General features: G+C 36.5%; 1 pseudogene; it reads right to left on the minus strand.

The window, feature by feature from the left end:
* Positions 1-20,440, minus strand: part of LOC125930372 (atlastin-1-like) — a 124,741-nt pseudogene that overhangs the window by 41,750 nt on the left and 62,551 nt on the right.

Below are 20,440 nucleotides of genomic sequence, written 5' to 3' on the forward strand. Positions count from 1 at the left end.
TTATTTTATTTTATTTTATTTTATTTTATTTTATTTTATTTTATTTTGTTTTGTTTTGTTTTTATTTTATTTCATTTTGTTTTATTTAACTTTATTGACTAATTTTAAGAGAGAGAGCATGCAAGTGAGTTCGGGAGGAGCAGAGATAGAGGGAGAGAGAGGAGAGAATCCCAGGACAGAGCCTGATGCAAGGCTCAAACTCACAAATTGTGAGATCATGACCGGAGCCAAAATCAAGAGTTGGGCACTTAACTGACTGAGCCACTCAGGCACCCAAGCTTTTAATTTTAAGTGGAGGCCCTTCAGTCCTATTTATTTTGCCCAAACATCACTAAATCTCAATTGAAAGCAATCTAGAGAATCCTTGTAATCTTCTCATAATGTAGCTGCATCCACATCTGTTTGCCTGATATGCAGCAAAGCCAATCATTAAGACATCAGTCTTGTAGCAAGGAAAGGGTTTACTAAAAGAGGCCTCCACAAGAGAAGGTGGGAGGACAACTTTCAAATCCACCTCCTTGAAGAGGGACACAACAAATTTTTTGTAATTATAGGGAATGAGATCACATACGTAATGATACAAGAGGCATCCCTTATGACTATTCATGAGGAAAGATGGAGCATGTACATTGAGCAAACATATACATAACATATGTCCCATGTTCACTTTGGGGTGGAGACTTGACACCAGAATGAGTGTTTAGCCCCTGACACCAGGAGGTTATCTTAGGACAAGAAGGAAGGGGCTATATGTATGCTCTGAGAGCCAGTAAAAACTGGATGGGCTCTTGAGCTCCTTATAGTTATCTTGGATGAGTATCAGGCCTGGCTTGTTCATAGGCTAGAACCTTTCAGTTAACCTTGAGTCCAAGCTTCTGTAGAAGAGTTTAGTGGATTTGTTAGCAGGGTCTGAAAAGACATAATAGCTGATGAGGGGGAAACAATTCTATGGAAAACAAGCTTTAAACTTCGTGCTAGTTTCAATCTCGTTAACCCTATGGGGCACGATTTCATTAATACTCCTTCTACATCTCACTGGGTTTGAATATTTCCAGCTACAAAGAACTCATTTAATATATGGGGTTCATTCCTTACTACATGTGTTTTAAAGATGGTATCATTATTTTAATGCCTAGGCAAAACACCACTTAATTTAAAAAATCTTGTACAATCCACTAGGTATTCATACTTTAAATTATAATGTGATTATAATATGATTTTAAAGTAAAAAAAATAAACACATAGAGTTTCCATTTGTGTAGTTTACTCTGTCATTTGATGCTTATTCCCTATGTTCTGATCTTTTAAAAATTAAGCTTATATGGATAAAGTATGATGTTAAGTTTTCATTATGATAGACGATATGAGAAATAAATATATTGAGGCAGGGACAGTGATTTTTTGTTTCTGTAAAGGGCCAGATAGCAAATATTTTCAGTTCTTTGGGCTTTATGGTCTTTATTGCAACTCTTCAACTCTGTTAACTACCGTAGGGTGGAAATAACCACAGACAATGTATAAAGAAATGGGTATAAATGTGTCACTATTCCAATAAATCTGTTTTTATAAAAACAAGTGAGATTGGGATTTGGCTTGATGTGGCCGTGGTTTGCTGGCCCCTGTATAATTGGAGGATTACTCATGCCACTCTCCTAATGAAGTGTATAATGTAGGTCACTATCCCATCAGTGGGGCTATGCAGGTCAGTATTTATTCAATTGAGTATGTATTTATTAAACCCATCATGAGAGCTTAGCATTATAATCAATCAGGCTTTACAAGAGTATAATTTAAACATTGTCTAAGGAAATGAATTTACAATGATGCAACAAATTCAGTCAGCCAGACCAGAAAATCAAGTAATTCAGCACAAAATGCCTGTTCTGGGATATGAAGTAACAATCATGTATGCATGTATCTACAATGACTCTTAGTTCCCACCCCACCTCCCAGAGAGATATAGGTAAAATATATAAAAGCTTATTAAGGGTGAAGATATGCCAGATTATTTAATTTCCTCATTTTTAAGTTTTTCAGAAAAAAATATTAGAATTAGTTTCAAAATGGCCTTGTGTGAGAAATCTTGGCTTTGACCTCCCGCCACTTCCCCCTTCGCCAAAATCTTCCAACACATTTCCAAAACATGGATAAGGAGAGAATAAAAGCTGACATAAAATCTCATAGTAAACACATTTTCTGATCTTTAAAGATGATCTTTAAAGAGTCCATCATTATGCCTTAGATTACTGCTTTAAGTCATAGGCTTAACACATGCCATGATTATTTCCCAGCAATTGAAACACCTATTAAATTCAGATAATATTGGAGATTTGAATCTTGCAATCCTTTTGTATGATTACCGTTTTGAAAAATACATTATAAATTAAAGGAAACATGTTTTTAGTGTATTTTTTAAAAATTAAAAAGTATTTAGAATTTGGTTACAACAATATTCTGGAAGGTACAAAAATTTCCCATGTGTCTCTTGCCCCCCCCCCCCCCCCCCCCCCCCCCACAAACCCCCCCTTTTTATCAACCTCACTCACCAGAATACTTCTTTTTTTTTTTTTTCCCAAGAATGAACCTACACTTTTACATATAATAACCCAAACTGTAGTTTACATTAGGGTTCTTTTTTCAATCTTTTATATTCAGTACAGTTGGACAAAAGTATAATGGCATATATCTATCATTGCAATATCATATAGAGTGTTTCCACTGCCCTAAAAATCCTCTGTATTCTGCCTATTCATCTTCCTCCCCACTCCACTGATCTTTTTACTGTCTCCATATTTTTGCCTTTTCCAAAACGTCATATAGTTGCAATAATACAATGTGTAGCCTTTTAAATTTGCTTCTTGCACTTAGTAATATGAATTTAAAGTTTCTCCATGTCTTTTTGTGACATGATAGCTCATTTTTTTCATTATGAAAAAAAACTGCCACAAAATAAGGTGTACAGGTTGTTTGTTTTATTTTTTATTTTTTGTGCATGTGGACATAAATTTTTAACAAGTTTGGGCAGATACCAAGTAGTGTGTTTTCTGGGTTAATATAGTTAAGAGTATGTTTTATTTCATAAGAAACTGTCAGACTGTCTTCCCAGGTGACTGTATCATTTCATAGTCTCAGTAGCAATAAGTGAGACTTCCTGTTGTTTGAAATCCTCACTAGCATTTGGTGTTGTCACGGTTCTGGATTTTGGCCAAGGTGTGTGTCAGGGTATGTAGTGGTATCCCATTGTTGTTTGAGTTTGTATTTCCCTGATGACATATAATGTGGAACATTTTTTCATACGTGTATATGCCTTCTGTGATCCTCTTTGGTGAGATGTCTAGCCTGTTGTTTTAATTGTCAAATTTACAAAGGGAAGCTATTCCTTCTCTGCACAAGTTTTTAAATATATTAGGTAACTTAGCCATTAAAAGGACATTCCATCTTTTCATTTAATACATATGAACATTTGGTTATTAATTGATGAATTTCATTGAAAATTTTAGAAAAAATAGAAAATTTTAGAGTGGGAAGGGTTCTGGATGATTGTCTGGTCCAAACCTGCAAAAGCGGACCTCGGCTGTGAATAAAAAATATACACATATACATATTCCATACTACTCTAATACATTAATCTAAGAAAAAAAAAATATAGAGACCGGCAGAAGATGGCGGCGTAGGAGGATGCTGGGCTCACCGTGCGTCCTGCTGATCACTTAGATTCCACCTACACCTGCCTAAATAACCCAGAAAACTGCCAGAAGACTAGCAGAACGGAGTCTCCGGAGCCAAGAGCGGACGAGAGGCCCACAGAAGAGAGTAGGAAGGGCAGAGAGGCGGTGCACGTTCCAGGGACTGGCGGGAAGGAGCCGGGGCGAAGGGGCGGCCCGCCGGCCAAGCAGAGCCCCCGAGTCTGGCTTGCAAAAGCCGAGGGGACGGACGGAGTGTGTTCCAACAGCAAGCAGGACTTGACTTCTGGAAGGTTATAAGCTAACAGCTCTGCTCAGAAAGCGGGATGGCTGGAGGACAAAGGGAAGGAGAGTTGCTGAGCCCCGGGAGGACAGAGCTCAGTTTGGCGGGGAACAAAGGTGCTCGCCAGCTCTATCTCCTTCGCCCATCCCCCAGCCAAAATCCCAAAGGGAACCAGTTCCTGCCAGGGAACTTGCTGGCTCCGCGAAAACACCTAACCCTTTGCTTCTGTGGAGCCACCCCTCCGGCAGCGGGTCTCAGTCCCTCCCGCTGCCACAGGGCCCCTTCTGAAGTGGATCACCTAAGGAGAAGCGAGCTAAGCCTGCCCCTCCTGCCCCCGTGCACCTTGCCTACCCACCCCAGCTAATACGCCAGATCCCCAGCACCACAAGCCTGGCAGTGTGCAAGTAGCCCAGACGGGCCTCGCCACCCCACAGTGAATCCCGCCCCTAGGAAAGGGGAGGAGAAGGCACACACCAGTCTGACTGTAGCCCCAGCGGTGGGCTGGGGGCAGACATCAGGTCTGACTGCGGCCCCGCCCACCAACTCCAGTTATACACCACAGCACAAGGGAAGTGCCCTGCAGTTCCCCACCACTCCAGGGACTATCCAAAATGACCAAACAGAAGAATTCCCCTCAGAAGAATCTCCAGGAAATAACAACAGCTAATGAACTGATCAAAAAGGATTTAAATAATATAACAGAAAGTGAATTTAGAATAATAGTCATAAAATTAATCGCTGGGCTTGAAAACAGTATAGAGGACAGCAGAGAATCTCTTGCTACAGAGATCAAGGGGCTAAGAAACAGTCAGGAGGAGCTGAAAAACACTTTAAACGAGATGCAAAATAAAATGGAAACGACCACGGCTCGGATTAAAGAGGCAGAGGAGAGAATAGGTGAACTAGAAGATAAAATTATGGAAAAAGAGGAAGCTGAGAAAAAGAGAGATAAAAAAATCCAGGAGTATGAGGGGAAAATTAGAGAACTAAGTGATACACTAAAAAGAAATAATATACACATAATTGGTATCCCAGAGGAGGAAGAGAGAGGGAAAGGTGCTGAAGGGGTACTTGAAGAAATTATAGCTGAGAACTTCCCTGAACTGGGGAAGGAAAAAGGCATTGAAATCCAAGAGGCACAGAGAACTCCCTTCAGACGTAACTTGAATCGATCTTCTGCACGACATATCATAGTGAAACTGGCAAAATACAAGGATAAAGAGAAAATTCTGAAAGCAGCAAGGGATAAACGTGCCCTCACATATAAAGGGAGACCTATAAGACTCGTGACTGATCTCTCCTTTGAAACTTGGCAGGCCAGAAAGGCTTGGCACGATATCTTCAGTGTGCTAAACAGAAAAAATATGCAGCCGAGAATCCTTTATCCAGCAAGTCTGTCATTTAGAATAGAAGGAGAGATAAAGGTCTTCCCAAACAAACAAAAACTGAAGGAATTTGTCACCACTAAACCAGCCCTACAAGAGATCCTGAGGGGGATCCTGTGAGACAAAGTACCAGAGACATCGCTACAAGCATGAAACCTATGGACATCACAATGACTCTAAACCCGTACCTTTCTATAATAACACTGAATGTAAATGGATTAAAAGCGCCAACCAAAAGACATAGGGTATCAGAATGGATAAAAAAACAAGACCCATCTATTTTCTGTCTACAAGAGACTCATTTTAGATCTGAGGACACCTTTAGATTGAGAGTGAGGGGATGGAGAACTATTTATCATGCTACTGGAAGCCAAAAGAAAGCTGGAGTAGCCATACTTATATCAGACAAACTAGACTTTAAGTTAAAGGCTGTAACAAGAGATGAAGAAGGGCATTATATAATAATTACAGGGTCTATCCATCAGGAAGAGCTAACAATTATAAATGTCTATGTGCCAAATACTGGAGCCCCCAAATATATAAAACAATTACTCATAAACATAAGCAACCTTATTGATAAGAATGTGGTAATTGCAGGGGACTTTAACACTCCACTTACAGAAATGGATAGATCATCTAGACACATGGTCAATAAAGAAACAAGGGCCCTGAATGATACATTGGGTCAGATGGACTTGACAGATATATTTAGAACTCTGCATCCCAAAGCAACGGAATATACTTTCTTCTCGAATGCACATGGAACATTCTCCAAGATAGATCATATACTGGGTCGCAAAACAGCCCTTCATAAGTATACAAGAATTGAAATTATATCATGCATACTTTCAGACCACAATGCTATGAAGCTTGAAATCAACCACAGGAAAAAGTCTGGAAAACTTCCAAAAGCATGGAGGTTAAAGAACACCCTACTAAAGAATGAATGGGTCAACCAGGCAATTAGAGAAGAAATTAAAAAATATATGGAAACAAACGAAAATGAAAATACAACAATCCAAATGCTTTGGGATGCAGTGAAGGCAGACCTGAGAGGAAAATACATTGCAATCCAGGCCTATCTCAAGAAACAAGAAAAATCCCAAACACAAAATCTAACAGCGCACCTAAAGGAAATAGAAGCAAAACAGCAAAGGCAGCCTAAACCCAGCAGAAGAAGAGAAATCATAAAGATCACAGCAGAAATAAACAATATAGAATCTAAAAAAACTGTAGAGCAGATCAACGAAACCAAGAGTTGGTTTTTTGAAAAAATAAACAAAATTGATAAACTTCTAGCCAGGCTTCTCAAAAGGAAAAGGGAGATGACCCAAATAGATAAAATCATGAATGAAAATGGAATGATTACAACCAATCCCTCAGAGATACAAACAATTATCAGGGAATACTATGAAAAATTATATGCCAACAAATTGGACAACCTGGAAGAAATGGACAAATTCCTGAACACCCACACGCTTCTAAAACTCAATCAGGAGGAAGTAGAAAGCTTGAACAGACCCATAACCAGCGAAGAAATTGAATCAGTCATCAAAAATCTCCCAACAAATGAGAGTCCAGGACGTGATGGCTTCCTAGCGGAGTTCTACCAGACGTTTAAAGCAGAGATAATACCTATCCTACTCAAGCTATTCCAAAAAATAGAAAGGGAAGGAAAACTTCCAGACTCATTCTATGAAGCCAGTATTATTTTGATTCCTAAACCAGAGACCCAGTAAAAAAAGAGAACTATAGGCCAATATCTCTGATGAATATGGATGCAAAAATTCTCAATAAGATACTAGCAAATCGAATTCAACAGCACATAAAAAGAATTATTCACCATGATCAAGTGGGATTCACTCCTGGGATGCAGGGCTGGTTCAACATTTGCAAATCAATCAACGTGATACATCACATTAATAAAAGAAAAGAAAAGAACCATATGATCCTGTCAATCGATGCAGAAAAGGCCTTTGACAAAATTCAGCACCCTTTCTTAATAGAAACCCTTGAGAAAGTCGGGATAGAAGGAACATACTTAAAGATCATAAAAGCCATTAATGAAAAGCCCACAGCTAACATCATCCTCAACGGGGAAAAACTGAGAGCTTTTTCCCTAAGATCAGGAACACGCCATGGATGCCCACTCTCACCGCTGTTGTTTAACATAGTGCTGGAAGTTCTAGCTTCAGCAATCAGACAACAAAAGGAAATCAAAGGCATCAAAATTGGCAAAGATGAAGTCAAGCTTTCGCTTTTTGCAGATGACATGATATTATACATGGAAAATCCGATAGACTCCACCAAAAGTCTGCTAGAACTGATACATGAATTCAGCAAAGTTGCAGGATACAAAATCAATGTACAGAAATCAGTTGCATTCTTATACACTAACAATGAAGCAACAGAAAGACAAATAAAGAAACTGATCCCATTCACAATTGCACCAAGAACCATAACATACCTAGGAATAAACCTAACCAAAGATGTAACAGATCTGTATGCTGAAAACTATAGAAAGCTTATGAAGGAAATTGAAGAAGATATAAAGAAATGGAAAGACATTCCCTGCTCATGGATTGGAAGAATAAATATTGTCAAAATGTCAATACTACCCAAAGCTATCTACATATTCAATGCAATCCCAATAAAAATTGCACCAGCATTCTTCTCGAAACTAGAACAAGCAATCCTAAAATTCATAGGAACCACAAGAGGCCCCGAATAGCCAAAGTAATTTTGAAGAAGAAGACCAAAGCAGGAGACATCACAATCCCAGTCTTTAGCCTCTACTACAAAGCTGTCATCATCAAGACAGCATGGTATTGGCACAAAAATAGACACATAGACCAATGGAATAGAATAGAAACCCCAGAACTAGACCCACAAATGTATGGCCAACTAATCTCTGACAAAGCAGGAAAGAACATCCAATGGAAAAAAGACAGTCTCTTTAACAAATGGTGCTGGGAGAACGGGACAGCAACATGCAGAAGGTTGAAACTAGACCACTTTCTCACACCATTCACAAAAATAAACTCAAAATGGATAAAGGACCTGAATGTGAGACAGGAACCATCAAAACCCTAGAGGAGAAAGCAGGAAAAGACCTCTCTGACCTCAGCCGTAGCAATCTCTTACTCGACACATCCCCAAAGGCAAGGGAATTAAAAGCAAAAATGAACTACTGGGACCCTATGAAGATAAAAATCTTCTGCACAGCAAAGCAAACAACCAACAAAACTAAAAGGCAACCAACGGAATGGGAAAAGATATTTGCAACTGACACATCGGACAAAGGGCTAGTATCCAAAATCTATAAAGAGCTCACCAAACTCCACACCTGAAAAACAAATAACCTAGTGAAGAAATGGGCAGAAAACATGAATAGACACTTCTCGAAAGAAGACATCCGGATGACCAACAGGCACATGAAAAGATGCTCAACGTCACTCCTCATCAGGGAAATACAAATCAAAACCACACTCAGATATCACCTCACGCCAGTCAGAGTGGCCAAAATGAACAAATCAGGAGACTATAGATGCTGGAGAGGATGTGGAGAAACGGGAACCCTCTTGCACTGTTGGTGGGAATGCAAATTGGTGCAGCCTCTCTGGAAAGCAGTGTGGAGGTTCCTCAGAAAATTAAAAATAGACCTACCCTATGACCCAGCAATAGCACTGCTAGGAATTGATCCAAGGGATACAGGAGTGGTGATGCGTAGGGGCACTTGTACCCCAATGTTTATAGCAGCACTCTCAACAATAGCCAAGTTATGGAAAGAGCCTAAATGTCCATCAACTGATGAATGGATAAAGAAATTGTGGTTTATATACACAATGGAGTACTACATGGCAATGAGAAAGAAAGAAATATGGCCCTTTGTAGCAACGTGGATGGAACTGGAGAGTGTGATGCTAAGTGAAATAAGCCATACAGAGAAAGACAGATACCATATGGTTTCACTCTTATGTGGATCCTGAGAAACTTAACAGAAACCCATGGGGGAGGGGAAGGAAAAAAAATAGGTTAGAGTGGGAGAGAACCAAAGCATAAGAGACTCTTAAAAACTGAGAACAAACTGAAGGTTGATGGGGGGTGGGAGGGAGGGGAGGGTGGTATAGAGGAGGGCACCTGTTGGGATGAGCACTGGGTGTTGTATGGAAACCAATTTGACAATAAATTTCATCTATTGAAAAAAAAATATATATATATGGACAGCCGCATGGAACTTAACAATTCTTATGTAAAATAACTCCAGGCAGGACTAGTTTTAGGAGCTTAAAATGTCATCATCACCTAGTTTTTATTGTGTCTAAGTTCCGTTTTCCTCTATGTTGGTAATTTCAACATCGTAAGTGATGGGACATGGCAATCCACAGCCTATCCAGCTTAGTGTAATTGACTTGACCTCTCACTTTCTTGAGTCTTAGAAAAAGTTTCCATCATATACCTTACCTTCTTTATCCATTCATCTGTCAATAGACTTTTAGGTTGTTTTTATATTGTGGCTATTGTAAATAATGCTACAGTAAACATAAGGGTGTATATATCTTTTTAAATCAGTGTTTTTTTTTCTTTGGGGAAACATATGGTAGTGTGATTGCTGGATCCTAGGGTAGTTCTATGTTTAATGGTTTGAGGAACCTCCATATAGTTTCCCTAGTGGCTGCACCATCTACATTCCCTTCAACAGTGTAGGAGGGTTCCTTTTTCTCCACATCCTTGCCAACACTTGGTATTTCTCGTCTTTTTCATAATACCCATTCTGACAGGTGTAATGTGATATCTCATTGTGGTTTAGATATGTAGTTACTTGAGGATTAGTGATGTTGAGTATCTTTTCATGTGTCTGTTGACCATCTGTTTGTCTTCTTTGGAAAAATGTCTATTCAGGTTCTCTGCCCATTTTTTAATCAGATTATTTGGGTGTCTTTGGTGTTGAGTTATATAAATTCTTCATGTATTTTGAACATTTACCACTTATTAGATATAAAATTTGCAAATATCTATAAGTTGTACTATAAATGAATGTATTAAAGTCCAGATGTAAAATTTAATTCCTAAAAATATGGAACATAGTATGTAGACTTTAATTACTAAGTTTCTTTCTTAGCAATGAATTGAGTCAAATAAGTGACTTTTGAGAGTGCATAATAGGATTAAACCCTCTTAGTTGTCCTGGTTAGCAAAGAGGCTTAGGAGATGGGGAAGGAGTTGACATATAAGGAGTAATGTAGGATAAATAGTATATTGAGTAGTCTCTCCACATGTTTCTATTGATATACATACATATTTAGCATATAGTAATAATTCTCACCACACTGGTTTGTTTTGTGGATAAAGTGAGACAAACCTATGGGATGAAAATTTATTAACATTATTATGATTTATTTATAGGGTGGGACAAATAAGCTACATATAGTTACACAAAATCAATCAGTAGAGCAGAAAATAACTCTTATTTAACCTGTCATTTTGCTCCCTTGTCTATAATTTGTACAATAAGTCCAGTTACCTCCCTCTAAGACCTGAATTCTTAAAATGTTGATTAGATGGTTCTATTTCTAGATATGAAGGGATAATTTCAGTAATAATAATACACTGTAGTATTATATTTGAAATTTTATAGAGTAAATAAAAATAGTTAATAAAAATAAAATACTCCTTCCTTATTTGCTAAATTGCAAATGGTATAAGCTAAAATAGATAGGTGATAGATAGATCCATTCCTTGATAAGTCCACTTTCTTCCAGAACAGAAAAGTAAATAGCTTTATCGGGCATGATGTTTCCTTAGCAACAGCACCACAGGAAAATTATAACAGGCATTCCCTCTAATCTATAGAATGATCCATCCTACATGCTTCATACAGAGAAACCATTACTCAGCACATTTCTACTCATTTAACTTTTCCTTACATCTGCCAAGTGGTTGCCAGAACTTACAAAATAAAAAGCAAAACAGGTTTTTCTGTTTCTCAAGTTCTTTGGCAACTCATTTCTCAACCACTTTTCATTTTTACAATTGGTCGTTTCATGTATAATATGAAATAAAATGTATTCTTTTGGGTGAATAGTTTTATGTGTTTGATAATGAGGAACCACTGCTATAATCAGGATACTTCCATCACCTAAAAATGCCCTCTGTATCTCTTACAGCTGGTCACTTCCTAGTTGTAGCCACTGATCTGGGTTTTTTTGTTCCTTTAATTTTTTTTTTTTTTTTAATTTTTTTTTTTCAACATTTTTTTTTATTTATTTTTGGGACAGAGAGAGACAGAGCATGAACGGGGGAGGGGCAGAGAGAGAGGGAGACACAGAATCGGAAACAGGCTCCAGGCTCCGAGCCATCAGCCCAGAGCCTGACGCGGGGCTCGAACACACGGACCGCGAGATCGTGACGTGGCCGAAGTCGGACGCTCAACCGACTGCGCTACCCAGGCGCCCCTGTTCCTTTAATTTTGACTGTCCCAGAAGTGCGTGTAAATGGAATCATACAGGTTGTAGCCTTTTGAGTATGCGTTTTATTAAATGCTTATTTACTTATTTTGACAGAGTGGAGCATAGAGAGAATCCCAAGCAGGTTCCGTGCCTTTAGCACAGAGCCGGACATGGGGCTCCATTGCCCCAACAGTGAGATCATGACCTGGGCCAAAATCAGAAGTCAGATGACTAACTGACTGAGCTGCCCAGGTGCCCCTGAATATGCATTTTACACTGATCAGAATGCATTTGAGGTTTATCCATGTTTTTCCCGTTCAGTAGTTTGAGCTTTTAAACTTTATTGCTGAGTGATACCATTTTGTGTGGATGGACCATAGTTTGTTTATCCATTCACTTATTAAAGACTATTTTTTCCAGATTTTGACAATTATGAATAAAACTGATAAAAAATGATATGCAGATTTTTTTGTAAATGTAAGTTTTCATTTCCCTTGAGAAAATACCTAAGTGTGTGATTTGTGGAGTGTATAGTAAATGTATATCTACCAAGATATTGCCAAACTCTTTTCTAAAGCATTTTGCCATTTTCTGTTTCTATCAACAGTGTATGAGATTTCCAGTGGCTCCACATCTTCACTAGAATTTGGTATTATAAACACACACACACACACACACACACACACACACACACACACATACACACACACACACACACACACACCCATTTGCACCAATGTATGTATGTGTGTGTGTGTGTCTAGCTTTTCCAGCAGGTCTGTAAGGGTATCTCCTAGATATTAATGTGATTATAGTTTGCATTGAAGATCTTTTCATATACTTCTTTATTCATACACACACACACACACACACACACACATATATATATATATATGTAGTTGGTGTGGTATATATGCCAATATTTTGCTCATTTTTAAGAATTGGGTTATTTATGTTTTTACTATTGAGGTTTAAAAATTCTTTGAATATGCCTTGTAGAAGAAGTCTTTTATCAGCTGTGAATTTTTAAATATATTTTTCTTTAGTGACTTGCCATCTTTTTTTTAACAGTGTCTTTTAAGAAATGAAAGTTTAAATTTTAATAAAGACAAATAATGTTTTATTTTATGAATCATATTCTTTCTGTAATATTTATGAATTATTTGCCAGGAATGAGGTCACAAAGATTTTTCTCTAACTTTTCTCCTAGCAATTATATAATTTTTTGCTTTTATATTTAAGTTTACAGTCTATTTGACTTAATTTCGGTATGTAATGTGAGGTGTGGAGCACCATTTTCTCGTCTTGTCTCTGCCTTGCCTTGCCTTACCTTCCCTTTATTCTTCCTTTTTTTTTTTTTTTTTTTTGCATCTTCATGAACAATTGTTTCAGCACCAAAGGTGGGTGACTGTCCTTCCTCTACTGATTTTTCTTTCTATCTTTGTCAAATTGATAATAAAAGGATGGGCCTATCCCTGAGGTCTATATTCAGTACCACTAATATCCTTGACTGCTTTTTTGCTAGTAAATCTTGAAATAATTTAGTGTGAATCCTCCAGTTTGGTTCTTCTTTTTCAGTTTTTTTTTTTTTTTGTATTGTAATTATATGAGTACTCATCTAACAACAAAGCTTTCCAGTTCATGATACAAAAACTGAAGGAACTAAAAGGAGAAATATATAAATACGCAATTAGTCTTGATAAGTACAATGATTTCCACTCATGAATTGATAGAACAAACAAACAGCAATCAGCAAAGAGAGAGAAGAGTTAACACTATCCATCAACTTGACCTAATTAATATTTATAGAACCCTCCACCTAGCAATACATAAGGTTTTTAATCACACTTGCAGTACTCACCAAATAGGCCACATTCTGGGGCAAGCAAAACTGACTTAACTTTCAAAAATCAATCACTGTAATAATTCATCACATCAGCAGACTAAATAAGAAAAAAAACATAAAACATAATTATATCGATAAGTGAAGAAAATGCATTAGACAAAATCAACATCCCTTTGTGACTGAGAAAAACAAAAAACAAAAGCATACTAAGAGCAGAAGGTGCCACTCTTAATCTGAAAAACAAAATATATATTTAAAAAATTGCTGACATTATACTTTGTGGACAAATACTGAATGATTTTCCCCATTAGAACAAGTGAAGGATATACATTCCCAACTACTTTCACTCAGTATCATAATGCTTTCAGTTCTAGCCAGTATAGTGAGGCAAGAAAAATGTATAAATGGCATGAAATTTCAAAAGCAAGGAATAAAAATATCCCTAGTGATAGACAAGATGCTTGTCTATGTAGGAAATTTCAAGGAATCTACAAAAACATTTTTAGACCTAATTTAGCATGTTTGCAAGATACAAGATTAACATAGAAAAACCTTTTTCTATGTACCAACAATGAAAAATTGAAAACCAGAATCTTAAAAGATACCATTCATCATCGTTTCTCAAAAATGAAATCTTCAAGCATAAATATACAAGATATGTACAAGATCTATGTGATAAAAAACCACATTGCTGATGAAAGAAATCAAAAGAAACCTAAACTGATGGATAGATAATACCATACTTATGAATTTGAAGACTCAATAAAGTTAAGATGCAGTTTTCTCCAAATTTGCTTTTAGATTTAATGTAATTCCAATACTTGGTTTTCTGTGTAGATAGAGCCAGTATGAAAAAAGTAAAACTATTAGGAACAGGGAACAGATTGGTTCTATCTGTCTAAACAGATAGGTTTAGAGGGAGCATCTGACTGGGGGAGGGGTAGCATCCTCAAATCCCCCAGAATGTTGGATTTGGTCTTTATCCTCTTACTGGTTCTGGTTACAAGAATCTATGTATGTGTTTAAACTTGTAGGTCTGGATACCATCAGAAGATGAGTTTTATTTTATGTACATTAAAATATAGTCATAATAAATGGTAAAAAAACAACTTGTGACATTAAGGCCTTTTAAGAAAAAATAATGTCTAATAAACCAAATGTTAATATAGTTTAACATTATGATCGTGAGATACTTAATCATTCCATTGTCTTCAACATGAGTAAGTTTCTCGAAAGAGCATTCATTGGTATATCATCTACCTTCTAAAAGTGAAAAGTGTTTCTAGTTTTCTCTAGTTCTGCTAGGAGAAAAAAAAAAAAAAAGCTTTGTGTGTCCAACTGGGAGCCAAGGTTACTGAAGTGAATGAATGTCACTATCATTAAAATTTTCTGCTTTACATTTGCAATGACATGATAGGGCTAGAGAGTATTATGCTAAGTGAAATAAGTCAGAGAAAGATAAATACCATACAATTTCACTCCTATGTAGAATTTAAGCAACAAAACAAAGGAGCAAAGGGTAAAAAAATAAGAGCCAAAGATAAACCAAGAAACAGACCCTTAATTATAGTCAAGAAACTGATGGTTACTAGAGGGGAGGTGAGTGGGGAATGGGTTAAATAGGTGATGGGAATTAAGTAGTGCACTTGTTCTGATGAACACTAGGTGATGTGTGGGATTGTTAAATTACTATATAGTACACCCGAAACTAATATAACACCGTATGTGAACTAAGTGGAATTAAAATAAAAACAAACTTAGAAATTTCTGCTTCAAGTAAATGTGTATGTCTTTTTCTTATGCAGAAGAACACTGTGCTTGAACATTATTTTTATTTTTATTTTTGTGAGAAAGAGAGGGAATAAGTGGGGAGAGGGACAGAGGGAGAGAGAGAGAGAGAGAGAGAGAGAGAGAGAGAGAGAGAGAGAATCCCAAGTAGGCTCCACGTTCAGTTCAGAGCATCACACGGGGTTGTATCCCACCCCGGGATCATGACCTGAACCAAAATCAAGAGTTGGACACTCAACTGATTGAGCCACTCAGGTGCCCCATTTTTACATTTTCTAAAAATTTTTAAATATATTCTTTAAATCAGATTCATTTTAATTGATATCATCATTCAGTTTACTTGCAATTCATCTATGGAAAATGTGTAACATGTGTGACTTTATATGGAGGAAGATAAAAGAAATATCAGCAACTTTACAAATTGAGCCAGACTTCCTCCTTAAATAATGGACAGTGTTACTAGCCATTCAAATAACCTACATATTAAGAAAAACATTTAGCCCATTAATTTCTTTGCATAGCTTCAGTTATTCAATTTTGTTTGAATTATGATTCATTACTAGTGACTTGTCATTATAGATATTCTTGCCTTTCTTTTACTTAAATATTGGCCAAATTCCTGGGTGGTTTTGTTTTGTCCAGAGGCTTTATATACTTAATTACCTAAATGTCTCTAACATGTGTTAACATGAGCTTAGTAAAATATCTCTTGTTTCTGGTAAATGAGGAGGAAGTACTTTTTAAGATTTGTTGTTCTCTTTGGATTCCTCATTATTATAATCTGTTTGCTTAAAAAAATAATCTGGATAACAGAGTGGTTAATTCTGCCATGAAGGAGAACTAAGGCACTAACTCTGTGTCTGTAGATTTAATCACAGATTTTATGCCTTTGTTAAATCCTAAGTCAGAGTAGCTACTAAAAAGCTGTGGTCTACTTTTTGTTGTTGTTATTGCTAAAATAAAAATATGTCAGAAATACCTTTCTGAGGTCTCTGGATTTAGTATTTAGTAATTCTAATTACTGGTTCTAGTCTAAGGGAATAGTAGGTGAGTAAGTAGAGTATAATCTAAGATGTTATATTTTTATGAAAATCTAACATCTGTGAGCTGGTGTTGCTTTCTTCTTCCTGTGTGAAGCCTCCCCAGTACCATAATTATAGAGTATAAGAGCTACATTTGTCTATTATGACACTAAAAATAATTTAGAATCCAGAATATAAAATACTGATTTTATCTGTTAAGTAAATTAGGGAAAGATAAATAATTTATATTGTCACTCTTTATTAAATACTGTTTTAATTTCTAATTGCAATTTTTGTGTTCACTATTGGACATGTGTATAAAATTATATCTCATTAACTCAAGGCAGATTCTCTGTGGCACAGCTTTTTACTAATAAGTGCTAACTTCAGAATTTGCATTAAATAATTCTATCCAGTTCAATCCAACAAATATTTTTTGAATATCCAGTATCCATTCTGGGCCAGGCATATGCTACCATATAGAGCGTAAAGATGAGTTGGAAAATTGCTGTCCTGAAGTTTATAATTTAACAGCCGAGATGTGTCTTTATGATCATTAATACAATCTAAAGCAGATACTGTTTTTCATGCACTGAGATGAAAGCATTGAGACCATTTAAAAGAAAAAAAAATGATTCTAATTAGGATGATTAATAAAAATTTCAGGGAAGTGGTAACATTGGCAGTGGTCCGTTGAGGATGAGTTCAACTTTGGTGGATATGAATGCAAAGTGAAGGAGATGGGAAAGGGAGTGTTTGTTTAAGTAAAGCATGGAGTGCAATTCTGAGAATAGGAGATGATAAAGTGAGTTGTGGAGTCTTAAAGACCAATAAAAATTGTCAACAGATTTTAGAAAGAAAAAAAAAGATATTTTTAGAAAATAATGCACACACACATACATATATACTAATATATATATATGTATATATATATATATATATGCATGTATTTATATACATATAGTGTGCTAATAATTTAAATGAGAAGAAACTACTTGGATTATAGTTGGTAAGTTTGGAGGAAATCTGTTCCTTGAATCTTCAAGTGTGATATAAATATAAAAAAACTCTATGGCAAGTGTAGCCACCAAAGTAACACTTGAACCATTCCTGTAGATAAAGTATAATTACATGTCAGAGTGATGTTATTATAGTATAATGTATCTATATGTACTAGTAGGTAGTATACCAGTAGGCTGAAAATATGGCTAGTACTATTGCCTACAATTTTGAAAAGCTGGCTAAGATGCTGGAAACTGAATTCATGCCCATTAGACTAATGTGAAAAACACTGCTACCTGTTTTTATATCAAATGTAGTGATTTTTTTTTAAAATAACAAACATTACTATTGGTTATTTAATTCCTTCACACTTCCCAGGCATTGTAAGTGGAACCAATTGATTTTGTGTCAACATGTAAACCAGTCAGAGAAGGTATTTCTGTAAACTTAAGCGTGGTGGAACTTAAATTTTTCACAGAATTGTTGAACAGGACCTTCTAAACTTCCCTCATAAATTGCTAAATGTCTAATGGCATACTAATGATGGAATTGGTCTTTGGATGACACACCCAGGGAATGACCATAATGGCTTCTGAATAATATTTTGTTGTTGATGAACTTCTAATCATTTTCTGTGTTTAACAGTAATCATACTATTTGTCACGTGCTAAGATACTTGTAAAATATTTTGCATTTTTCCATATTATATTCTGTTGCAATAGGCATTATGTTCATTGTGTATCTTCAGGAAAATATATTAAAACAAATGGGGAAAGGGAAAGATCCTAGAAATTATGCCTTTTTATTTGTGAGAGGTGATTTTGGTCTATTTCTAGAAATGAGAGGAAGAGGCTAAATGATTCAGAAATATTTAACATCCAGCTAAATGATTCAGTATTCATTTTTTACAAAATTATTTAATTCAGATGGATAAATATTATCAAAAACTAGCATGAGTTTATGTATAATATATAGTTTCATATGCTCAAAGATATTTAGCCTAATAGATTATTATAAGTATAACAAAATTTAAGTAGCACTTATTCATTTAAAAACCATTTATTTAGGACATGCCATGTACTAGACAAGGTGCTGTGACTCTTGTTCTAAGGACTTGTGTGAAAATTACTATGAGTATAGAACAAGGCTTCCTCAAGAAGGGTATGGACATCTATGAAGGGAATGGATATATGAACTGCTATTTTAAAATTAGAAGAAGCTTTTCCAAATAGTAAAGGAGAAAGACCTGATAGAGTAATGAAAATAGCAGGGAGGCATGATGTATATCCCATTTGTTGTGGATTGAATTGTGTCCACCCCACCATCCAATATGTTGTCACCTAACTCCAAGGAGCTATGAAAATGACTTAGTAATAAAATCTTGCAGAGATGATGAAGATTTAAGGGAAAATAGAGTCATAGTGGAGTGGAGTGGGCCCTCAAAGCAATGTGACTGGTGTCCTTATAAGAAAAGGGAGAGACACAGAGGCAGAAGGAACACCATGTGAAGACACATACATGCAGAGAGAAGATGGTCACATGATGGTGGAGGCAGAGACTGCTGCTGTAAGCCAAACACATCAGAGATGGCAAGCATACACGGGAAGCTAAGAGAGGGACATGGAACAGGTTATCACTTATTGCCTCCAAGAGGAAACCGACCCTGCTGACATTTAGGTTTCAGACTTCTAGCCTCCAATGTTGAGAGAATAAATCTCTATTGCATCAAACAACTCAGTTTTGTGGTCATTTGCAAGAGCAGCCCTAAGAAGCAAATGCACCACGCTTAAGAAAGGGTGTTTAGAGTTGTCAGAACAGGTGGAGAACTTATGGGGAAAGACAAAGTCGGATTAAAATGGCCCTTGTGCTTGTAAGTGAAGGAGTAGAAGCTCTTAGCATACAGTAATACAGAGGGTTTTTTTTTTTCTTTTATTTAAGGAAGTTACATTCTTACATTTGTTTATGAGAGAGAGCATGAGTTGTAGGGAAGATGATAATTTTGAAGGGTGAAAAGCTATAGCTATGTAGGCCAGAGAAAAGGCTCTTTCAGCTTTGTAGTTGAGGGATAATGATGGCTTATACAATTTATTGTTAAACATGCAATGCCCTCAGTGGATGAACATGCTATTTTGGACCCAGCCTAGAGAACAATCTTTGTTATCTTTTTTTTCCATTAATGGTGAAGGGTTTCACTGATCTATCCAGATTTTCCTTTTCTATTCCTCTGGCGGTTAAGGCCCTCATTAAAAAGATGGCCAGTGTGGGAAATATCTTGATAATGGCATGGACAATGTCTTTGATGAATGGGCTCTCAAGAATGAGGTAATTTAAATTCACCGTACGGAATCTTAAGGCAGACAACAAAACCTGCATAGATTGAAAACCGGGATTTTTGGCCTCACTAGGACCAGCTAGGAAATCTAGCCTTGAATGGTAATTAATTCTTCAGCTGGATCAGTTATATCTTCACATTTCATAACCCAAGGGATTACTTTGTCAGTCAGGCTGAATCTTTTCAATAACAGGTGAATTTGAGTGATTATTAATTCATTTTAAATAGTTAACCAAAGTAACATCATCTGATTAGTTGGTAAATACTCTGTACCTTTTTTTTCAGCAATGGTATATTTTTGTTATTTTTCCTATGATATATAATAGGAATAATTACAGACATTGTATTTACTATAAAATGCTTGGATTGGACTCAAAATAATATTTGTGAAGATCTTTATGTTTTGATGTCAATATGATAATTTAATATGCATAATATTTTGATGTCTCTGGCCCACTATAAAAGTATAAAATATCCGGGAACACCTGGGTGGCTCAGTCATTTGAGCATCCATCTTGGTTTTGGCTCAGGTTGTGGTCTCACAGTTCGTGAGTTCAAGCCCTGCATTGGGCTCGGTGCTGACAGTGTGGGCTCTGTGGTTTCTCTCTCTCTCTTCCTTTCTCTCTCTGCCCCTCCCCTGATCTTGCACT

Source organism: Panthera uncia, chromosome A2, assembly GCF_023721935.1.
Source record: "Panthera uncia isolate 11264 chromosome A2, Puncia_PCG_1.0, whole genome shotgun sequence".
In the NCBI taxonomy this organism is placed as follows: Eukaryota; Metazoa; Chordata; class Mammalia; order Carnivora; family Felidae; genus Panthera; species Panthera uncia.